This window comes from Amblyomma americanum, chromosome 11 (assembly GCF_052857255.1).
Source record: "Amblyomma americanum isolate KBUSLIRL-KWMA chromosome 11, ASM5285725v1, whole genome shotgun sequence".
NCBI lineage: Eukaryota > Metazoa > Arthropoda > Arachnida > Ixodida > Ixodidae > Amblyomma > Amblyomma americanum.
Window position 1 is genome coordinate 19497868 of NC_135507.1, and position 22588 is coordinate 19520455.

At 45.5% G+C, this 22588-nt stretch overlaps 1 protein-coding gene across 1 annotated transcript in view; it reads left to right on the top strand.

Moving 5' to 3' along the window:
• The first annotated feature begins 4715 nt into the window (after window positions 1-4715).
• Window positions 4716-22588, top strand: part of aux (cyclin-G-associated kinase) — a 142832-nt gene continuing 124959 nt past the window's right edge. The window contains exon 1 of the mRNA XM_077642959.1: window positions 4716-5520. The gene's annotated coding sequence lies outside the window, so the exon portion shown is untranslated. The remainder of the gene's footprint in view (window positions 5521-22588) is intronic.

The following is a 22588-nucleotide window of genomic DNA, read 5'->3' on the forward strand; positions in this document are numbered from 1 at the left end:
AAAACTTCGTCTTGTGTATTTCTTGCTGGTGTGGTGAATGTGCCACCTGGCAAATATGGCTTGCAAAAATTTGGTTTATTTTCAGGGCAAGGTGTTTAGCACACATACCCGGTAATTTTGGACAAAAGCATTTTTCAACGGGAAATAGCTTATGAAACAATTTTTTTTTCATATCCTAGATTTAATTATGTCAATCAATACATTCTCAGAGCTCCACTCGGCAGGCTTGCATTTTTCTGCTATTCAAGTTTTTGCTGCCGCCAAAAACGTTTCCCATAAGTGTTTTATGGCAGTATTAACTAATTGGGGCCATCGATTTAAAAAACTTAAGAAGAAAAGTTTTGCTACGCATCGCAAGAATACCATTACTTTAACAGGCAAACCTCAAGAATGCTGGACTTGGGTGGGCACTAAGGCCTGCTATTGTTTCCAGTAATGCTTTTCGAACGTACCATACAGACTTTACAAAACACGATAGATCTTGGTTATGCTCGCAAGATATGACAAACGGAGAACTACACAAACTGTGCATCTGAGACGTATTTTTCAAGAGAAAAGTGAAAGTGTGAGCAGCCAGCTTGAGATGTGGAAGGCAAGGTGTAAAATAACTGGCTTCACAAGCAAACCGTGCCTGAGAAACAATCTAAAATTTTAATGCACTCATCGCTGCCCAGACACTGACAGAATGATTATGATTTTGCTATTGATTTGCTAAGTGTTTTCGAGCAAGTGCGCCCTGTATGATTGTGTTTAAATGCTCGAAAGTAGGTTTAGCTTGGTAATTTTAATTTCGCAGCAGTAGCGTTTTTCTCAGTAAAGCTGCCTGTTTGCATTATTGCATATTTATGGAGGAGTAACGGCTGTATACCAGGAGAGATCAATCTCGCATTTTAAGCTTTACAACGCCATAGTCGCAGGTAACGTGTCCTCATTACAGACAGTTGAAGGGAATGGAAAACCCGACACAACGCGTCGTTGAATTTTCTCTTAGTATGATTAGGAGCTTCTTCGGCCTATTAGTCACTTTCGGTAACCCATGTTTCAAAAGAATAGAAATAATATTGTTCGTACCAAAAGTACAAGCGGAGCTGCATTCCTTGCTGAACTGATGAATAGACGCCTGAAAAAAAAAACAGGAATGACAACAATTACGATGCTCAGTAACACGAATGGAAAGCACACCGGAGTGGTGATGTCGGTCGCCGACAAGTGCGGTATGTTGCTTTTGGTACTTGATCTCAAGTAATATGCACACAGGCGGAACAGGCTCAAGCCAGCGTCCGCGAACGCCACTTGCAGGGTGCAAACTGTCCAATCGAAGCCCCTCCCCCGTCGCACTTCATCATTCCTCCTTTCCACCTCTAACCTCCTCCCTTGCTTTGCTCCCGATTCTACTCGAGGCTTCAACGACGGTCATCACTCAACCCATAGAAAAGGCCTAAACAGCTGCGCTGCAAATGTAGCTGAATAATACGTATTCTAGCCATGGCTGGCGAGATGCCTAAAACTCTCAAAGGACCATGCACTAGCGAAGCATAGGCACGTTAACTAGCCAAACAGAGGTTCCTAACACCTAGCTATGGCTAAAACGGGCTCAACACAAAGGATGGAATGTAGGAAAGCATTAGTTCATTGGCCAGCACTTCCACAAGAGAACTTTTCTTGTTCTATAGGGGAGAAGAGCCTGCTTAGAAAAGTCCACTTACCGAAATGTATAAATTTTTTTATATGAGACTCAAGTTTCTACATTGAAATCGATTATTTCTTGCCTCTAAGAGTACAAAGTGGCAGTACTCTTGACCTAAGCACGATTTATGCTGCTTTTCATACATCAGATGCAACACTGCCAAAGCTAGCGCTCTTGTTTGCTCTGACTGCACCCGCGACCAAAAAGTAGTGCGTTTATTGTGGTGAATGAAACACGTTAAATGATTTGCCTGCAGGCTGATTACATGGCACATTTGTCGTGAGTTTGATTAAAGGCACTGTTATTGCTGACGACACGGTGTCGCTTTCACGTGCCTTATACCACTCGGCCACAGAACAAGCGCGGAGTAACACGGCTCCCTTTATTTTTCTGTGCGGACTACATCCGTACCTTTCACAGCGTTGCACCTGATGTATGAAACGGAGTATATAGAACTGGCCATCAAGGGTTAAAGTGATGTCGAGCAGCCGCTCTTTAATCAGCGCATGACAGTTTGACACCCAAAAATGCGCCTCAAACGGTTTTCGATAAACGTCTCGGTTGTTCAGGTTCCGACAGTGAAGGCAGAAGAAAAAAAAAAACTATGGAATGTTAAACGCAAATATTCAAGTTTTGCGGAGTTTTCCGAAACTTGATTATTTTGCAAAATTACAGACTGGTAACGTATATGCGCGTGGCCACCTCTTGCAGGAAGTCGACTTTCTTAATATGCTATGTTCGTGTCGCTTGAAAACAACCATTACCATATATTTTCTCATAACACGATTTGAGCTGCTCTACGGTCCGTAAGCCCTTCACCTCCTTTAAAAAAGAGATAAAAATGAAGAAAACATGAACAGAGCAACCACTACCCACCTGTAATAGCCTCGTGTCGTGTCTCCTTGCTCTGTGCTGTGCCTGTTGCTTTAAGTACAATCGTTCACCTCGTTTTTCTGAATTACTTTAAAGACATACAGATGTAGTTTGGCTGCCCTAGGGAATCATTGGCTATATATTTCTAGGAGACTTTTCGATGGTTATGATGATGATTATGTATCCCAATGGCGCAGGGCAGCCTTGGCCAAGTAACGCCGTGGAACAAGGTGTTCTGGTATACACAATATGGGTTCAAAGACGCACTTTTGTAGCTAGAGCTACACTACGCTACCCAGTCGAGCATTTCGCCGCGAGCCTGGGAGGCCGGTAGTGCGCATGCGCAAAACCAGAGAGGAGCAGCAGGTGCGCGGCACATGACGTCAGAGTTCGCCGCCGCCACCGCGTGGAGAGCCGGGCCGGCCCGGCTACACATGACGGCCCCGCGCCTGAATGCGCATGCGCGGTGACAGGAGAAGGGCAGCAGGTGCGCGGCGCATGACCAGGGGGAACTGCAGCTCTCGCTACGTATACCCTGGCATAGCTGAGCTAAGCCACTGCCAATTTTTGATTAAAGCAATTTGCACAAATATTTCCCGCTAGGTCATGGGAAAGCTTGTACTCATTGGGAAACTGGTGGGTACTCGGCGACACTGGGGATTGAACCCCGCACCTCCCACCTGCCAGGCGGATGAGGAGTCTCTTAGAGTTTGTACGTCGGCGACAGAGGCTATGGATCGGTGAGTGTGACCGCTAGGGTTGGGAACGGACGACCCTGACTTGACTTCCAGCACCGTCAGATGGGAAAGGAAAAAAAAAATTAAAAGTAAACTAGTAGTTACAAGTCACACTGGTGCTGCCTCGAACACGCAGATGCAAAGTAGAGCGCGACAGTAGTCTATCCGTAAGTGTTCATAAGTTCGAGAACATCGGGGAACAAGTAAGAATTAGTCCAAAGGAAATTGGAAATGCACAGGGACAGTTACCTGTTAGCGGAACTTATGGCGAAGCGACTCAACCAGCCCACCACAATACCTTGATGCATTTTGTGACCAGCGTGAAATCACAATATAGTCTCACAGAGAGGGGGCTGGAGACTGGGAACGAAATTTGCCTTGGATGCATGGACGGTTTTGTTGGCGTCCACTTTGAATCGGAGCAGTGGAGAGGGCTACTTTGAACTGTGAATACCGGGGGCTTCAGCAAATACTTTAAAAAATTCTTAAAAATAGCTTTTTCGACAAAAAAAAGAAAATCTCTACACGAGGAAACTCTCAGCTATGGCAGACGTCAGTAATTGTAAAAAAAAAACGTGCTAATTGGGTAGCCAACTCTGCAAAACCTACTAACTGACCTTTAAAATAACGAAGATTGGCGGTTATTGCCAATGACGGGTTTGTAGCCACGGAGAGGTCTATGCCATATCAGTTTTTAAAGCGACCGAAGCGGCGGCCTAGTGGTTGAGCATCCGCCTCGCATGCGGGAGGTGCGGGGCTCGATCCCCAGTGCCACCGGGTACCCACCGGTTATGCAACGTGTACAAGCTTTCCCGTGGCGTGGTTCTTGGCTTAATCGCGGTGAAAAGCTTGGTAAATGAGTCTCTGACCCCCACCTTGAGCAAATAAAAATTTCTTGTGCCATGGCGCTCTTCGGCCGCAGATGCCCTTGCGCCATGAAAATTCCCTGTCATAGTCAGTTTGTAAAGGAAAGGGATTTTCTAAAGCCTTGTAACGCGTAAAAGTCTTTCTTTTTTCCGAACCAAACCAAAACTCAGCGCATAAGGAACGCAGGAAATTTAGGGCAAAAGCGATGTCTGCTGATGACATAATGCGAAGACTGCGGAGCCCAATTCGAAACGTGTGCGCTAATTTTACCGACTAGGGAGCCTCAACACCCAGCTTAGACTGCGGGCGGCGTTATCTTTTTCCGCGTCGCTCGGCGCATGAAAACGTTTGGTCATCCCAACTTGTGGGCGTCGATGCTGGTTGTCCTGATAAGCGCAGCCTGCAGTTTCCTTTCCTTTTTTTTTCGTCCCTGCCACTTTTGACGTAGCTATCAGACGTGCTGTATGTGAGGCGTCATCATGCGTTCATTTAGTCGCCACGTTTAGCTACGGCACGTGTGCAATTGCTGCGTGTTGGGAAGGGCGTCAGACGCAGAACAGTTTCGTGCGCGAAGCAAGGATGCCTTGCGCGGCAGTGGCTGCAGACTATTAGGGGGTTGTTGGTTTCTAGCGCAAGTTTCACAAGAAGCGTTGACGTTCGCCTAGGAGGTGCTTGTTCTGATAGTGTGCGGGTGACATGGTCATTGCAGTGTCAGGGTCTCAAATTATCCAAATGTGCGCATGTGTCATCTCGCTCATGTAAAGACCGGAACTTCAACGTCACAGCATGAATATTGGAGAATAGCTGTGCCAGCGCAACTCCGATGCTATGTTGCCAAGAAGGTGGACACTGTGATCCCTTATGTGAGCGCGCGAATGGACGTGCAGCTGGCATCGATACTGTGCTGCCCAACATCCTGGCCGTCGTGTGCCGACTCTTCCCACATTTATATCGACATTTAATCGATTGGGGACCAATGGATCAATCCATGTTCAGAAAAGGAAGCGACCAGCCACTGCTACCGGTGATTCTGACATTGATGTGTCCTGGCATTCGTCTGCGTCAAGCCTTTAGCAAACGTCAGGGAAGCTGCCAGGACATAAGGAGTGAGCTTGGAGGTCATTTTCAAGAAACAGCTACTACGCATATCAGGTGTGCCTTCACCAAGAGCTGATACCAGAAAACTTTCAGAAACGTCTCTTTCGCCTGATTCAATGCGACGAAGACACGGAGTTTCTCCGCAGAGTGCTTTGGACTGACGAGGCCCGATTTCGCAGGGATACGAGTGGCAGATTGCCTAACGTTCATTATTGGTGCGACCAGAACCTACGCTGGCTACGTCAGCATAAGCACCAGGTAAGGTGGTCAGCAAATTTTTGGGGGACATTTATAAGGGCCGTTTTGTTTGTCCTTACTTCATTAGCGGGAACCTCACCGGAAAGAAGTACAACATTAGCTGCGTCCTAAAGGGCATCGCCTCCTAATTTGTCCGAGAGTCGCCACTGGTTGTGGCGAAAACAGAAATGTGGTTCCAGCATTACTGAACCCCGTCGCATTTTCCTTCATCAGCTCGGCAATTCATGAACAAGTACATACATCCTAACGAATAGATTGGATGCAGTAGAATAGAACCACAGACCGGCCTCCTATGTCACCCGATCTATCACCTTTGCATTTCTTTCTCCGGGGATATGATAAAAATGGGGTTAGAATGCGGAAATTTCGTTCATTCATGGTTTATGGGGTTTAACGACCCAAAGCGACTCAGGTTATGAGAGAGGCCGTAGTCAAGGGCTCCGGAAATTTCGACCACCTGGGGTTCTTTAACGTGCACTGACATCGCACAGTGTACGGGCCTCTAGAATTTCACCTCCATCGAAATTCGACCGCCACGGCCGAACCCGTGTCTTTCGGGCCAGCAGCCGAGCGCCATAACCACTCAGCCACCGCAGTGGCTTGGTTCATTGATGTTTGTTCTACGACTCGAAACTGCTAAACACCTGTGGTCAAAATTTCCTAATCATAGGCTACCAATACTTACAAGAAATGAAACGCGTCTGCTTCCGCACGCTCCCACAGAAGTGAGTCGTTTGGCGGGAAGCAACGTCGCCCTACAATGACAAAAAGTTTTTAGCCACGGAGTCGTTCTCGTTTATTTTATCTGCCAAGGTGATAAAATGTAAGAAAAGATAAACGCTTAACATAAATTACAGAATTCATGTCAAGAAACCGGCCGCGCTAAACTGAAATCTGCATGCTGGCACGGAAGCGTGGTGGCTTCATTCCTTTAACGAAGCTTTAATAGGGTGGTACGAAATAAAGAAAGAAAATCCTGCTTACGGGGGTATCTGCAAAGGCAGAGCGCAAGGCCAGTGCCTATCAGGGTTAAGCCCTAAAATTCGACTGCCGCGTAGTCGGCGATGAGTATCCTTTTTCTTGGGTTGACCGAAGAAGCAAAAGATAACGTCGGTCGCGGTCTAAGCTAAGCGTCGAGGCTTGCTAGCCAGGGAAAATAACACATCAGTTTCGAACTGGCGGCCGCAGTCATTGCAGCACGTTATCAACCGACGTTGCGTTTGCACTGATTTCAGGCGCTCCTCCCGCGCTGTTTCGGTTTGGTGCGGAAAAAAAAAACACAAAATTTTCTCGTTTCATCCTGTGTGTTCATCCCTTTCCGTATTTTTCCAGCGCTCACCAATACCTTCAAGGATTTTTCAACTAGCCCCAGTAGTACCTCTTCTGACTAATTTTCTCGCGCTGAAGGGGTTTAGAAAATGTCTTTGTCTTCGCTTTAAAACTGATTCGCTTCGTCATCTCCGTGGTTGCAAACTCGTCAATGGCAATAACCACCAACCTTCGTCACTTGAAAAACACATTGGTAAATGCTAGTTAATTAGCCAACCAATCACCGCGATTTTTACACTTGCTATCCTCCATTGCTGCTGAGCGTTTCCTCATGTAGAGGTTTTCTTTTTATTCTCGAAAAGTCTATTTTTAAGAATTTTTGAATGTGTCCGCTGAAACACCCGGTGTAATTGGTTGTTTTAATGAAGTCATGCTTTTCCATGAGACGAGGCGCATTCTGAGGAGCACGTGAAAATTATTTTCCTACACAGACTTTTGTTCAAAGCATTCGAAACGCATGAAAGTCTCAAGCGCGATCGGCTTCCGCGAGGAGCCAAGTGCGCATGCTAAGGCTGACGTGGGCTGGCAAGTGTCGCTTGCACCTGTTGCCTGCTCGATCTGCGCATGCGTGGTACAACTTGGCAGTTCGCTTTCAATCACTGTAGCGCAGTAGAGGACAGAGAAGGAGAGGTGCGCGTGCTAAGAGTTCCTCTGTAAAAAAGCAAGAGTTCTGTTTGATCAGTCACTACAGATTTCAACTTTTATTGCTAAGCGGAAGCAATACTGCCCAAATAATTCAGTATTATTTGCTAATGAGAGAATGAGGAAAGCAGAGTTGGTTGAAGCTGAATGGATATCAAATACTATCTTTGTATTTGCAATATCTTCGTTTTTACATCTTCCAACAAGTGGGCTAGCGATCTTGGAGTTTTTCGAGATCTCTCGATTAGGGTGTGATTGTGGTGACCGGGTCGAATGAAGGAACCGAGACACGCTGTGACTTAGACACAGATGCAGTACTTGAGCCAGAACTAAATTCACTTGTACAGGACGTAGATGGTATACGTATGTATATATAGTTATATACAATACAATGAGATCCCAGGATGCAAACAGTACCGGAGGAAAGACAGAACACTAGACAATAGGCAGTTCACAAGTAATACACTGAAGCCGAGGCTCAGGGCATAGCAGGATTCAAGAGCATGTTATTGAGGAAAATAGTGTGGTATACCATGACGCCCTCATCTGCAAGCTTCCCGTGCACTTCACGTAGCGCCAAGGCGATAAGATTTCGCAAGCCACATGCCTAATGACGTTTGTTCAAATTTTGTAAAAAAAAAGAGACTTTTGTAACTTGCATAGACAACTACAAAACTAGGCTGCCTCTCTTAGTAGCACTATCTGCAAGTTTAAGCGAATCATTCCTTTTCCTAAATCGTAAGATTACATTACGCTTGTGAGCTCGTGAAAACGTTTGGCTTTAACGTAATGGATCTATTAGTAAAGTATTCACAAGGAGACCGCTGCGTTTCTTAACTATTATACACTGCAAAAACTCCCGCAGTTACTACTGCGATTTATTAGTCGGCTTAGGATATCTGAAAACAGTACGTCTTTCAAACTTTTAGTTTCTGTACAATAACACTTTTCAGACTTGTGGTTTTGTTCTTCGCCTACTTCGTTTGTATGTCTGTCGCGTAACCGTTCGATTTTTAAACCATTTCCTGCGGAGTGATGTGTTTTTTTTTTGCTGTCCTGAAGTTAGTATAGCTATCTGAGTGGCAGTTATACATGCTTTACAAATGAAAATGCCACATCTCATATGCACAGGACTTAATCTGACCTTCATTAAAGGTTTCTTTCTCCCTGAGGGGAATTAACGAGAAATCCATCTCGAAACATTGTCGGCAATGGTCACTACCTAATAGAAAATAAAACTTAACTCCTACAAATAGCGAAAATGAGGGGGTGGGAAAAATGTTGAAGTAATCGTCCTGTTCCTAGGTGGAGAAGCGAAAGAGACTGTTATCAGCAGTGTTGCCGCTTTGGCCAGTTTGTTTTTCCTACTTGTGGGCTGATAATTCCCCATTTTTTCCAACAAATATATTTTTTTCAAAATACAGTAACTTTAGACTGAACACACCCAAGGTAATAAATATAAGAATGAGTGAAATAACATAAATACAAAGCCCATTAATAATGAACAGCAGGGCTGAATTGTTGTTGATCACATCATCGTCAATCACCACTTCGTTTTTATTAGTTTTTTCGTTGGGACGGGGACCAGCTCGGCTACTTCCATTTCCTTTCTTGCCTCTCCTGTATAGACCGCAGAAATTTTCAGGAATTCCTTTACAACAACATGCGTACATAGGGGATTGTGTGACTAAAGAGCTGGGAGTGGTTGGAAGCAATTAAAATGGAAGGGTCACTGCCACTAAAGCTAGAAGAAATCCAAGAACGTAGCACTCGAGGCCTGAACGAACCTGAATGGGCCAGGGCTCTGTATCAAACGCTAGGCAGCAAATTAAAGAGAAACATCAAGCCAAATTTCTTCTCGCGACACTAATCAGGCCGCCATGATAACAGCATTTTCACTTCATCACTGCACATTTTCCCGAGAAAGCACATTTAGAACACCTGTCCTTAGCGAAACCAAAATTTTCCAGGTTTTCAATGGGTTACTATACAAAATTTTATTTTCTTCTCAGTGGCTTGATTTCCCCACGGTATGGGAAATTTCCCACGATTTGGCAGCACTGGTTATCAGCCCCTATATTTCCACCGACTTGACTCACTCTGTTCTCCATGGTTTAGTTGACGCTACTGCTCCTGACGCGTTCTCAACAGCTGGCAGCTGAAAGGGAATGCAATGTTCAATTAGCATCGAGAAGATGTTGATCGCACAGTGTTGATATGGAGACATAATTATGATTTCAACTTTGATGTAGAAATACTACCAATAGTACAAAGCTGAACATATACCGGGATTAATGACTCAGGCCACTGGTCAGCGTTTCGACAAGACGATTTGTCTTCGCCTTACCGAAACTTGCTACAGCGGACAGAGCGTTCCGTCCTGCTCCTTGCTCTTGGTCGTGCGTCCAAATCGCTCTCTTCACTTTGCTTCAACTACCTTAATAATGCCATGATAGTATACTAATACTAATGTTACTACTAACACCGGTGATAAGATATTGCGCACCTCAAACGTTCGGGGACGTCGAACAGCCTTCCTTACAAAGAGGGTTAGAGGGAGGGATATTACACTTTCATCCCGTCATTGAACTCTGTCTGCCAATTAACTCCAAAGCACGCCTAACGAACTTTCTTGCAGTTCATGTATTTGACTCATGTGCCGCGCTAAAGCGACAGCGTTCACGCGACGTCCCAGCGATGCTGGCGGCCACGCGTCTCAAGGCGCGTCGCCCTCCGGCCGCGTCGACCAGCGCAGCGCGGAGGCGGCGTCAACGACCTCGCGCGTTTTCACTGTCGTCGGTCGCTGCCCTGGTTCAAGTTCGTTCACTTTAGGAAGCGAGCCAGCGTGGCGTAGCGCCTTTCACCGCGCGCCGCCGGTTGGGTCACCGGGCTTCGCTGCCGCGTACATTACGTTGTGCGAACGCGCCTTCTGCCGGCGTCGTCTGCTACACTACGCGGCGTCGTCTGCCACGGGTCATTTGCTCTTCGGGGGCTGCCACCTTGAAGGCGGTGGGTATGAACGTGAATACATTTGGGTAATGTATGGGGTGAGTTTATGTGATACCTTCGGAGTCGACGCGGTGGGTATGAACGTGAATACATTTGGGTAATGTATGGGGTGAGTTTGTGTGATACCTTCGGAGTCGACTCGAACGCTCACGGCGCCACTGAAACGTGTACAACAAAATAGAAAGATACTTGTTGAGGGAGACGAGTCTTTACAGGGCTAAATGTCGCATAACGATTGCGATGCTAAGTGTTCGAAATAGATCACTATCCTCGTTTTTGCTACTTGTTTTTCGGTTATAATGGTTTTATTTTTTTTACCTTCGTCATCACGCTTGAGTTGTTTCATTCTGAATTCATTTGACACTGAGAGTTCATTAGGACGTAACATGTTCTACTTGAACTTCGCCGGAGAAAGGGTGCGTGAGGGGACAGAATCCCGAAGGCGTTTATTTAAATCATTTCGCGAGCTGACAGGTGTGCAGATTTCCAGGACAGCATATCTAGGCTTCCAGAAATGAAATGCTGAAATATATCTAGGCAACTAAACGAGCAGCCGTCCAAGATACCTGCAAGACTTTCTTGCTTTTTTCTAAATTCGCGCTGAATACGTTCCGTGCAGCAGGGCACAGCCCAAGATGGCGGATTTCACGATTGCGAGCAACAAGCCTGAATAGCTTGCAACGTCATTGCTGACTTGGATGGTGCCACCTGCCGAGCAACACTCGAAGTTTAGCGTCAGCAGTCACCCTCGTAACCTAAGAGCATGGTTTGCAGACGACTTCCGATATGTTCGATACTGTCCTGCATGTCAAGTCGCACGTTAGAAGCACTTATTGGCTGAAATTGTGGACGATGTGCGATAAGGCTCAGTCAGTTTTCGATTAATTGTTTGATTTGTAAGAGTTTAACGTCCCAAAGCAACTCAGGCTGTGAGGGACGCCGTAGTGAAGGGATCCGGAAATTTCAACCACCTGGGGTAGTTTAACGTGCACTAACATCGCACTCTACACGGGTCTCTCGCATTTCGCCTCCGTCGAAATGTGACCACTGCGACCAGGATCGAACCCGCGTGTTTCGGGTCAGCAGCCGAGCGCCGTAACAACTGAGCTGCACCGGCGGCTCGGCTTTCGATAAATAACTATTAAACTGAATGAAAAGTTTCAAGTGTCATTGCCATTACCATTATAACCACGACTGCCATCTTCATGTGGCGATGTGTAAAGAGGTAGAAAAAAAGCTTAACTTTCATCATAGTGTGCCAGCATTGTAAAATTAAGTGCCTCAAATGAAGTTTCATGCTTGTTTTCAAAGTTCTATGGTGTGTTCTTCGCCAGGGACTAAAACCTTTCATAATTACGTCGGATAATTCCTGTTTCTTGCAGCCGCGACCACATTATTACCAGACTCCACACTCGAAGGCAAACATCTAACGTAGTTCCCATTCACTCTCTCTACTCTCCTGAAAACTCGCAAAGCTCACTCTGCTGTCTTCCCATCGGGGAACTTCGCTGACGTTTTCACGCCTAGATTTTGTAGACATCTCCAACTAGCGCCATCTGTCGACTGAACATCGCTGAACTCTGTGGAATGTTTTCACCCTTATTTGAGAGAAAACTACAAAGTGCGGGGAGATGGTGCGCAAAGAGACTAATACTGATGGCCCACTCGTCCTACGTGCTCCAAAATCCGACTTATAAAGTGCTTTCTGCGCGCGCACCCACTAGTTGGGATGGCCATAGGCAATCAACGGGGTGCACCGAACATTAAAAATTCCCCCGGTAAATTTTGGCTGTTTAGCGCAGTGCAGCACGTGGTGGCAGACGCGCAAACTACAAGCATTTTTCTACATTCTCATAGCTTGAATTCTTTTGGTGCCGGCACTGACATTTTAGTGGACTATACCTATCGTCAGTTCTGCGCATTGCACATAAACACCTGTCTATTTCTTCTTTTTATTAAATACTTCATAAAATGGCAACTAGTTTTCATGCAGGGGATGTCCTTAATTCTTCCTTGAAGTTGAGAAAGTGTTTCGCGGTGGACTTGTAGAGAGCACAGCTACACACTCCTGTCCTCCTCACTGCCTGGACTGCCGTCACTAGTACGTGACAATATACACATGATACCTTATACGGCGCTACCTGAGATAAGTGTGGAGCAATTATTGACTGAATACCTATTAGTTGCACCTTCTGTATGACCTAAGAGCAGACCTTGCATTACATTCCTCCAATACAAGCGAACCTGTATGGACCAAAAATGGAGCTCAATCGGACTTGGATCACTCTACCTTATACGTTCGAAAGATTGGTTGATAGTTTAACTCGCTAGCTTTACCTTTGCAATTCATCTAAGGCGTCCAGTGTTAAGATGAAAGAGGCTTCTCGCTTCCCCCCCCCCCCCCTCCCGCAGTTTTGAGATGAGCTATTGGCGCTGGAGTTGACGCAGTATCAACGCACAGCTTAATCACATCACTAGAGCCACCAGGTGGCCAGAACTGTTTCGTAGCCAACACAGTGCTGTGCGCGTGTGTTTCAATTCCTCTAAAATGAACTAATCATGCGCACATCCTGGACACATTTTTTATTCTGTAAATAGTTTGTACATATTACTTCTCCCCCATGCTCTCTTCCTGTCCCCCCACCTCTTTCATTTAATTTCTCCATTCTGCCTGCTATCCTTTATTTCCGCTGCCCCAGCTCAGGTGCTTCAGTATCGATGGCAGATGCCGGGGCTAGCAAAAATCTTTTCCTGCTTTTTTACTATTATTTTAATAAAAAAATCACTACCACCACCACCGAGCTAGCCTAGCCAATGCTAGGGCCCGCCCCGTTTTCCCCTTACGTGCCCGGCGCTAGCCAGAGCCTCTTTCTGGAGTCTTGATGGGCGCGAACGCTAAAGGGCTGGGGACTATTAGAGAAGTTTAGAATAGGGGACGCTATCGGTTAGGGGCATAGGAGAATAGCGGGGAGACAGTGCGCATGCGCAGGACAATAACGCCCCTCCCTTCGGTTATTGTCCTGCGGTTATTGTCCCCTAACCGATAGAGTCACCATATTCTGAATGTCCCTATTAATGAAGTATGGTATGTGCTCCCAGCACCAAACAGGCCATCTGGGTTTCCATTAAACCGCTCTGAACGCTTGGTGGTGCCAGTGAAGCTATATAGCTGTGCGTCAGTATTCCGTAACCAAAACTTAAAGTGCTCTTACCAGCTGTCGAACACAAAGAAAAAATTATTCACTAAGCCCTATACCAGTTTCATAGTTGGCGTGTTCCAGCGTTCCTATCATTTCTTCGCTAAAGGTCAGTGCGAAACCATTAGAAAAAAATAGCGCGTGCGAATTTCCAAATAACGCTAAAGATTCACTGGCCATTGCCATTGTGGCTGCATCGTCTGCTTCTCGCGAAAGCAAACGACGCGAGAAAAAAAATAGTGCGCGCTGATTCGCCGACGAAACCATCGTAGGAGCCGTATGCATACCTCATCTGCGCTCATTGGCTGAGGAGGGCAAAGAGAGCGGGCGTCTGTTGCGGCTGCATCAACGGCCTACTGGAGACTGGACGCTCTGCAGGGTGGTGTGCGTGTGTGTGACACAACGAGGTCGTTGCGTCTTTCGGTTGTGCGCGCCGCCTGCTTCCACTTTGTACCTCGGACGCTTGAAATGGAAATGAGCGAGCTACTCCCCCCCAGCCTAAACTTGTTGCGTAGGAAAATAAGATCGTGAGAAGGAAAAAGAAAATGGCGCGCACAGAAACGAGGATACCGTCATTGCGCGTACAACAGCGGGAACGAGGAACTAACCTTGCAGACGACGATTATGCGCCGCTGTGCGAACAGGTCGGAGCGATATCAAAGGGGACGCTTTTTTAGTATGCAATTAACGGTTACTCCCTGGGCATATGAGCGAGGACCTCACTTTTAGTTCGAAAGCACTGCTTTAACGGGGTCAAACCCAACCGAGATTCTGGTGTGAAGCCTCGGAGTAACTCGGGTAGGCTCGGGTTAGTTAGAGGAGCTTCGTCCAAGCTGCAGCCAATGGGAGGAAGATCGGGTAAGTTCGTAGGAGCGTCGCGCCAGCTGTAGCCAATGGAAGGAGGGCGTCGTTCCAGCTGCCGCCGAATGGGCAGAAGGCGTGAATATAAAGAGCTAGAAACGCGGTTGCGTGCACATAATAATAATAATAATATAATAATAATAATAATAATAATAATAATAATAATAATAATAATAATAATAATAATAATAATAATAATAATAATAATAATAATAATAAAAGTAATAATAATTTTTTTGGTTTTCTGGGGGTTTAACGTCCCAAAGCGACTCAGGCTTTGAGGGACGCCGTAGTGAAGGGCTCCGGAAATTTCGACCACCTGGGGTTCTTTAACGTGCACTGACATCGCACAGTACACAGGCCTCTAGAATTTCGCCTCCATCGAAATTCGACCGCCGCGGCCGGGATCGAACCCGCGTCTCTCGGGCCAGCAGCCGAGCGCCGTAACCACTCAGCCACCGCGGCGGCTGATAATAATAATAATAATAATAATAATAATAATAATAATAATAATAATAATAATAATAATAATAATAATAATAATAATAATAATAATAATAATAATAATAATAATAATTGGTTTTTGGGGAAAGGAAATGGCGCAGTATCTGTCTCATATATCGTTGGACACCTGAACCGCGTGCACATACAGATGCCAGAAAGAAGAGGCGAAGAATGATTGCATGTTTTCGCACGTCTGCCCGCTTTAACTACGTTAATATCCTACCACATTCTCATTCTAAGTACTTTTTACTGTAAACACTCGATAATTATCCGGCCACAGCCACAATGTTGTCAACTCATTGCCCCTACATATCTCATACCGATCATGTAGTTTTACAGTAAGCCGCAGATGTCTATTGCATTCGTTAAGCGTACCATTTTAGAGACTACTTGTCAGGCCTCGTGCTTCAGAAAACGACATGTTTCGGTCAGCAGTGCGCGAACTGTCACGTCGTCTCAGGGTGGGAGGATGAACTGATAAAAGACTGTTGGGCGCTGTCGGTGGTTGGCATCAAATGTTAACGGTCCTTGCTGTTAATTTGTTGTAGGAAGCATATATAGCCTCGGGTAATAGCAGTCGAGGGTTTCAAGACATCGTTGTCAATATCAATGCGACAAAAAAAAGTGGTAGGGTTTTAAAGTAGTTAAACCGAGTAGACGTGTGAAAGCATGTGTTTAGCCTTGTAGGGTCATGGTTTTGCTTAGCTGGGCTGTCGGTACGTCTGACGACGATATTAGTTTGACAGTATTATTAGTTGATGAAAACGGTGATGTGCAGTGCACAGCGCGAGAATGTGTTCATTAGTTCGATAGCAGTATTAGTTGGTGAAGATGACGATGTGCAATACACAGCACAAGAGTGTGAATATTATAGCTTTGTAGTAGTATTAGTTGATGAAGATGACGATGTGCAGTACCCAGCACAAGAGTGTGAATATTATAGCCCTCCAGTAGCATTAGCTGACGAAGATGACGATGTGCAATACAATAGCACAAAAGTGTGAATATTATAGTTTTGTAGTAGTATTATTTGATGAAGGTGACGATGTGCAATGCACAGCGCGAGGGTGTGTTGCAGTTTAACACGAGGCGCAGTCGGCTGCGTTGATAGCATAGTTTTTGCTCTCGTGCAGTGGACAGCGAAGCTGATTTATATGTTCGCGACGCCGCAGGTTCGACTCCCAGTCGCGTCTATATCTATTTTCTTTATTTATATTTCTGGTTTCGGCAAGGTCACCCCCAGGTCAAGCTTCACATAAACTCGGTGAGCCGGTTAGACCTCGTAAGATAGCGCTTTAGTTCTGCGCATTTTCATCCTGTTTTCCGGACAGAAGTTTCGCCATTAGCGAGGCCTAAATACATTGAAGAAGTTTTCTCCCTAGGAAACAGCCCTTATTTCCAATCGTTCATATTACTGGAGTCGCGTTAACTTAGCACAACCTGTAAAGTGTTTCTTTTTTTTTCTAGGCCTCTGCGACCACCTCTTCAAGAATCTCGGCTGTGTTACATTTGGACTTCAGGCTTGTAAAGCACGAAAAGAGGAGTGGGCAAAGAAAAAATAATCCATGTACTGACCTCCATCACCCCTATGTCATGCTGAATGTTTTTTTCTGCATGTCTTGAACAGCGCTGAAAAGTTAGAGACCACAGGCGGCGCGACAAAAGTTTAAACTTAGCACTTAAAGCTCAATCATTAAACAATCATTTCCGTCATGAAGGATAGGGCGCTGTGGGTGTCTGATGCTACGGGAAACACTGCACACTTTATATACAACGGATATGAAATGATTCGGGGAATCTGGGAGGGCGCGATGTATACCGGGCTTGAAGTTTGTAAACGTTGCTGTGTGCTTGAAATATGCCACATATTCTGCACTTGAAGTAAAGCAAAGGACAGTCGGCAGGCTTGTCTTGGGGGCACATGTGGTGCTTAACGTTCGAAGCGGACGGGGCGAAATGTAGGTCTGAGTACGAAGACCGGTTGAGGCAAACGAGTGAAAAGCGATGGGTGGCTGAAGTTTTCAGGCGCTTAAACCGCTGCAGTATCGATACAACACTGAGGAAGGGAACTGCATAGCTTGCTAATAAATACAAATGTCAATCGCACAGGTGTGAACTAGCGTGAAAAAACTTCTGCCGTGGTAGCTGCCAACTGAATACGTAACGCTTTTCCACGAACTGCTAAACTTAACCGGCCCTTCAGTTAATGCGGCGTTGTTCTGTCGGTGGGAATATGGTGGAACGAGAATTTTTCAGACTTTGTGTTTTTGCACAACTCGGCCCAGTTGGCGAATTCCTCTGTTGGTACATTCTGACGGGAGCCAAATTCCTGCACCTGACACATGTTCCCAGTAACCCGGGGCTAGACCGAGCAATTAGTGACGACTCAACCTGGGCGCGTTTTCGAACTCTCGGAGCTCATTGAGCTTTCGCTTTCGTAAGCGTTACTTCACGTTATCTTGGAAAACGGAGAAAATACTCCGAGTAACCATCGTTCGTCAGAATCCAAGAAGTGTGCTATTGTGCAGTGATGTCAATCGTCAACGTGCTCGAATTTGCCGGTCCCCGTCACTCACACACGTGGGAGCGTCAAATACTAAACTAAAAACAAAAAAAGAAGGAGAGGTGCTTTATCATTTCGACATGAGGCAAGCCTTGGCACGCCAAAGGCAACATATGTGTGATCAAGAACCTGATTGGTCAGCTAGGTTGCAGTAGACGGCCTAATGAAGGGCATTCTGAGAGGAAGATCGATAAGGCTAGTGAGATCACAAATAACAAACTCTAAAACAAAAAAAATATCGCTCTCAGAAAGTAGCCAAAGAGTTACACCTTCGCGACAGAAGAGCGTGTTTTGAAATGCGCCTTCCAGCTCATCCGCCTGACTGGCTAAGTTGCCAGCTATTTCGGAACTTGACGGCTAGCGGAAGACGGAAAAGCGGCCATTATTTACGACTCTAAAGCGGCAAGACATCGGCGTGGGCTACGTAATGTTGGCACCTCCTGCCTGTTCCATACCTTAGCCGCCAGTTCTACTTTGTTTTTATTTTTAGTCCGCTTGCACCTCCTGCAGAGCACAGCAACGCCTGCAGGAGACGAAATGAACCCTGCTCTGTCCTATATATCGTCTGCCTTCCTAGCGACGCCATTTTGTGTTGCGTTACTTCTTAGCCTGCCTCCACCTCTGCACCCTCCACATTGACGCCTCAGCGCCGTCTGTTCCAGGACTTAACAGAAGACAAACGAGCTGAGGCACCTCATTGCATTTGCACAGCAGCAGGTATGTGCCGTGGTCTATTTCGAATCGCTAAAGCCTTCCCGAGTTTCGCTACTTCTTTTCTATGTATATTTTGTTTGAGTATATGGCCTTTCTCAATGTACCTGAGTATTACGTGGCGGAACCCGAGCCTCAAGTTTACGTCATCATTTGGAGCGCTGCACCGCTCGGCTTTCGTTGCCTTTTTTTTCTTCCGTTTATTTTTCTTGTTCGACTCTCGCTCCTTTTAACTACCATCTTTCAAGCATCGCCTTTTCGCTACTCAGTAACGGCTCAACGCTGTCCACATAGACTTCTTCCTGCTACATTTTTGTATATTTCTTTTTCCCGGAACGGCAAGGAATGAAAAAAAAGGGGCTTTGAAGAAGTCCACTCATCGCCCGAGAGTCAAGGAAGACGCCTCATGGACCCTCTGTTCCACTTAATAAAAACAGAAAGTGTACACTTGAGGTTTACGCAAACGTCAGGCAAGATTTATCGTCGAAGACAGCCGCCCCTTTTCATCGTCTGCTTCTTTCCTTCTCCTGCCGTCGTCTGCTCGCTTCAACGTCTGCTTTGTTCCGGGAAACCGTGTGCTGTTTACTCCACTTTTATGCTTCGCCTCTTGATCCGTTGCCCTCCTTGCTACTTTTTTTGTCTTTCCCTGCGCGTATTTGTTCTTCTAAACCGATACAGCCCTCGAGCCCTGCTCTCGGCAGTTCTTTGCAGTTCCAGTTTTTGTCTGAATCCCTCAGCGCACGCGCGCAGCGCCAACTGATTCGCTTCCTTATTTCGGAACCATCGGTTACGACGACTCAGTGCCGCGTATTTAGCAACCCTCTCTCGTTTTTCCGAGGGGCAGTGCAAAAATGGTCTGCCCTGGGACCCGGCCACGCTACACTGTAAATCTTTCGCCGCCCGGAAGAAGACGCACGAGAGAAGCTGGAAGGTCGTTGTTGCGTACTGCACAAGCGCTGCTCGTCCCTAACGGTTCCAGCGACCTTGAGCTGGCTTTGCAAGTTCCGTGCATCCCAGGGACAGAAGAAGGCACCACGAGGCGAGGCGTGAGTCACTGTGGGGCAGGGAAACGATGGTGTGGCATCCCTTCCTGAATGTTTTTACGTGCTTAGTAGATTCCCGTCAGCCGCGCAGTGCACGGAATACGTTACCATACAGTGCACACATGCAGTAGCGCGCTGTTAAAGCCCGGATTTGTATGCAATGGCTCCTTTTCCACCACTGATATTTGCCAATCTTGGAAAAAACCTGAATTCCTTTTTTTTGTGATTACTGCTTGAAAATGATATGTTCTCATGTACAGTCGACAAAGTTAACATGCGACTCCGAGCCAAAAATTTTATTTTGATGCCTTGACGGAAGCGAATTTTGTTAAAGTGTCTGCCTGAGATGCCTTTCCTGCTTTGTACGCTGTTATGGCGACTCGGTCGCGAGGCAGCACTACCTCATATTTTTCCTAAACGCCCACATTTCATGATCAGATAAAATGTTCCTCTTCTTACTGTGTCATCGTATTACTTTAGATTTATCGCGTTTTGTTCATTTTCAAGAGAAAAATCGCAATGGCCATGTGGCTTATCGTTATTTTTGAGATCGACGAAATGAATGAAAGTGCATACAATTGTACAATGGAGCAGGCAATTCGAATTTGGCGATATATACCTTTACAAATATTTCTTTAGACAGTCTATAGACTGTCCACAGACAAATCCTAGTGAATAGTCTATAGGCGATACAAATCGTACACAGAGTCTATAGACAATCTATACATTCATGGCCATACACTTGTATTAGACTTTTGTCTATAGACAGTCTATAGACTATAAATAGACGAAGGTAACTATATGTAGGACGGAAATAGAGTATATAAGAAGTCTATAGAGTGTCCATAGACCACTTTTATGAGGGTAGTTACTGCAACACGTCACTAGAGAGCTTTAGCTCTGCCGTACGGTAAACACGGCAACTACGGTAATTGCTGTCGGAGCGTGGTTGTGTTCGTGACATCTCGTTGTCACGTGACCAGAGCCGCCGCCGGCACGGACGCTGCACCGGTGGATGGGCCGTCTGCGCGCTCGCTTCGGCGTAAGCGTTAGGCCGAATTCGATCATCTGGCGGATGTAGCTCGTCGGCAAGTCAGTTTCGCTATCCACAGAGAACTCAGCCGTTCCAGACAAGCTGCTAAACCAAGCACAATAGAGCTTACGCTCGATATTACTATAGTTCGAGAATAGTTTAACCCCACCATTTTTTTCAACTTCCTATCTTCTGTAAATTTCGAAAGCATTCACTCACACACCCTCTATATCCTTCGAACTTTTTCTCTTTTCACCTCCTTTACTTTCCTGCGCTTTCTGTCTGTGCTCAGTGACGGTGTTGTTCCGGTCAGCTGGCCCGTGGCCTTACCTGTTTATTTTCTTGCAGGCACTTGCTGTTCCTCACCATTATGCGAGCTCGGTAGCAATCATGCAGACACGGCAGTCGCTCAATCGCACCCATTGCTCTTTGTGTGTGAACGTTGTAGAACACTTTTTCCAATAAAGAGAAGGCTTTGGTAAGAGGTGAGTAAATGAAGATGTTTACGGTACTTTTGACTGCTTGCTGCTACTTTGTTAGTACCAGTGACAGCTTGTTAATTGGTACTTTGTTACTAAATATTTACTCATCATCACCAGCCTAACTACGGCCACTGCAGGATAACGGCCTATCCAATACGCTACCAATTAACCCTGTTCTAAGCCAACTGCGGCCACCTTATCCACGCAGACCTCCTAATTTCTTCTGCCCGCCTGACTTTATGATACTCCCTGCCACTGCCTTCCTAAAAATCTTTACTACCCTTTCAAAGATTGCAGAAATCTGTGTCTACTAAAGTTTTACTAGTCCTGGTTGCGAACCATTTACTTGTTAGCAACCGTGTCAGTGTATACCTCAAAAAGAAAGTTACTGAACATAAATGACGAAGAGAGAAGGATGAATCACGTGGTTACTAATTCTATTTTCAGCATCATGCGCTTAGGTACATACATCGTCTCTCCACTCGCAGGTTTTTTTAATTAAGGGCCATATATCTCCCGACCGATAAGACCCACTGGCCCATGAAATGGAGAGCCATATATGTACACTAGACTGCATGACCAATATCAAAAGGGAGTAATATGACCAACAACACTGTGTCACAAGCGCGGCAGCAGAAGCAGCCGCTGCAGAAACACGAGGCTTTCGATCTCTCGCGTTTCATTTCACCCTGGCCCACTTATGGGCCCCGTGTGCAGAGCATCGGGCACGTTTGAAAGATTGCGCACAGCTGGTACCTTAAATCAGGCAAGCGGCCGGGAGGCGTCCGCTCGGACTTGCCAGGACTTCGTCGTATCGGAAACGATACAGCGAAGGGAGAAGGAAATATTTCGCACCGAATTAACTAAACGAACTTCTTTTATTATACTAACCTAAGTCGTAATCGCAATACATAAAGTAAATACCGTTTTATTATTATTATTATTATTATTATTATTATTATTATTATTGTTATTATTATTATTATTATTATTATTATTATTTTGTTGTTGTTGTTTCACATAAACTATATTTTCACTTAAATCCATCCACCGGTTATCGCTGCTTAAGTCTTGGCCTCTGATATGATGAATAAAAGTATATATTCTAATTGACTCGAACGTGATTTTACATGTTGGTAACTAAAGGTGCCCAAGTCTCCACAACAGTGAACTCTTAAAGGATGAACGAAAAGTAATGTGTGCTTTAAGTCAAGTCCTTCAGCAGCCAAGAACTGCACCTGGCGTGCCCGAAGCGATTTAAAAAAATAAAATTTTACTGTTACAAAATTTATTAACATTCTTCAACTAAGCTATGTTAGCTCATTCTGCCAGTCCGTCGAACACCCCGCAAAGGCCATACAAACAGCGTCATCCCGCATCGTGCACGCACTACTACATTCCAGAAGTTATTTTTTGTGTACACAGCTCGCGACTGGAATGACCTTCCCTGCGACTTAGCGCCAATCCCTGATCCTGCCCATTACAAGACTGCCATCGAGGAAGCCATGTCATTGTTAACCGTAGTTCCTGCGCCAACCCCTCAATTAGTGTCCCGCCAGGGACCCTTGAAGTTCAAATAAATAATAATAATAATAATAATAATAATAATAATAATAATAATAATAATAATAATAATAATAATAATAATAATAATAATAATAATATTATTATTATTATTATTAATTATTATTATT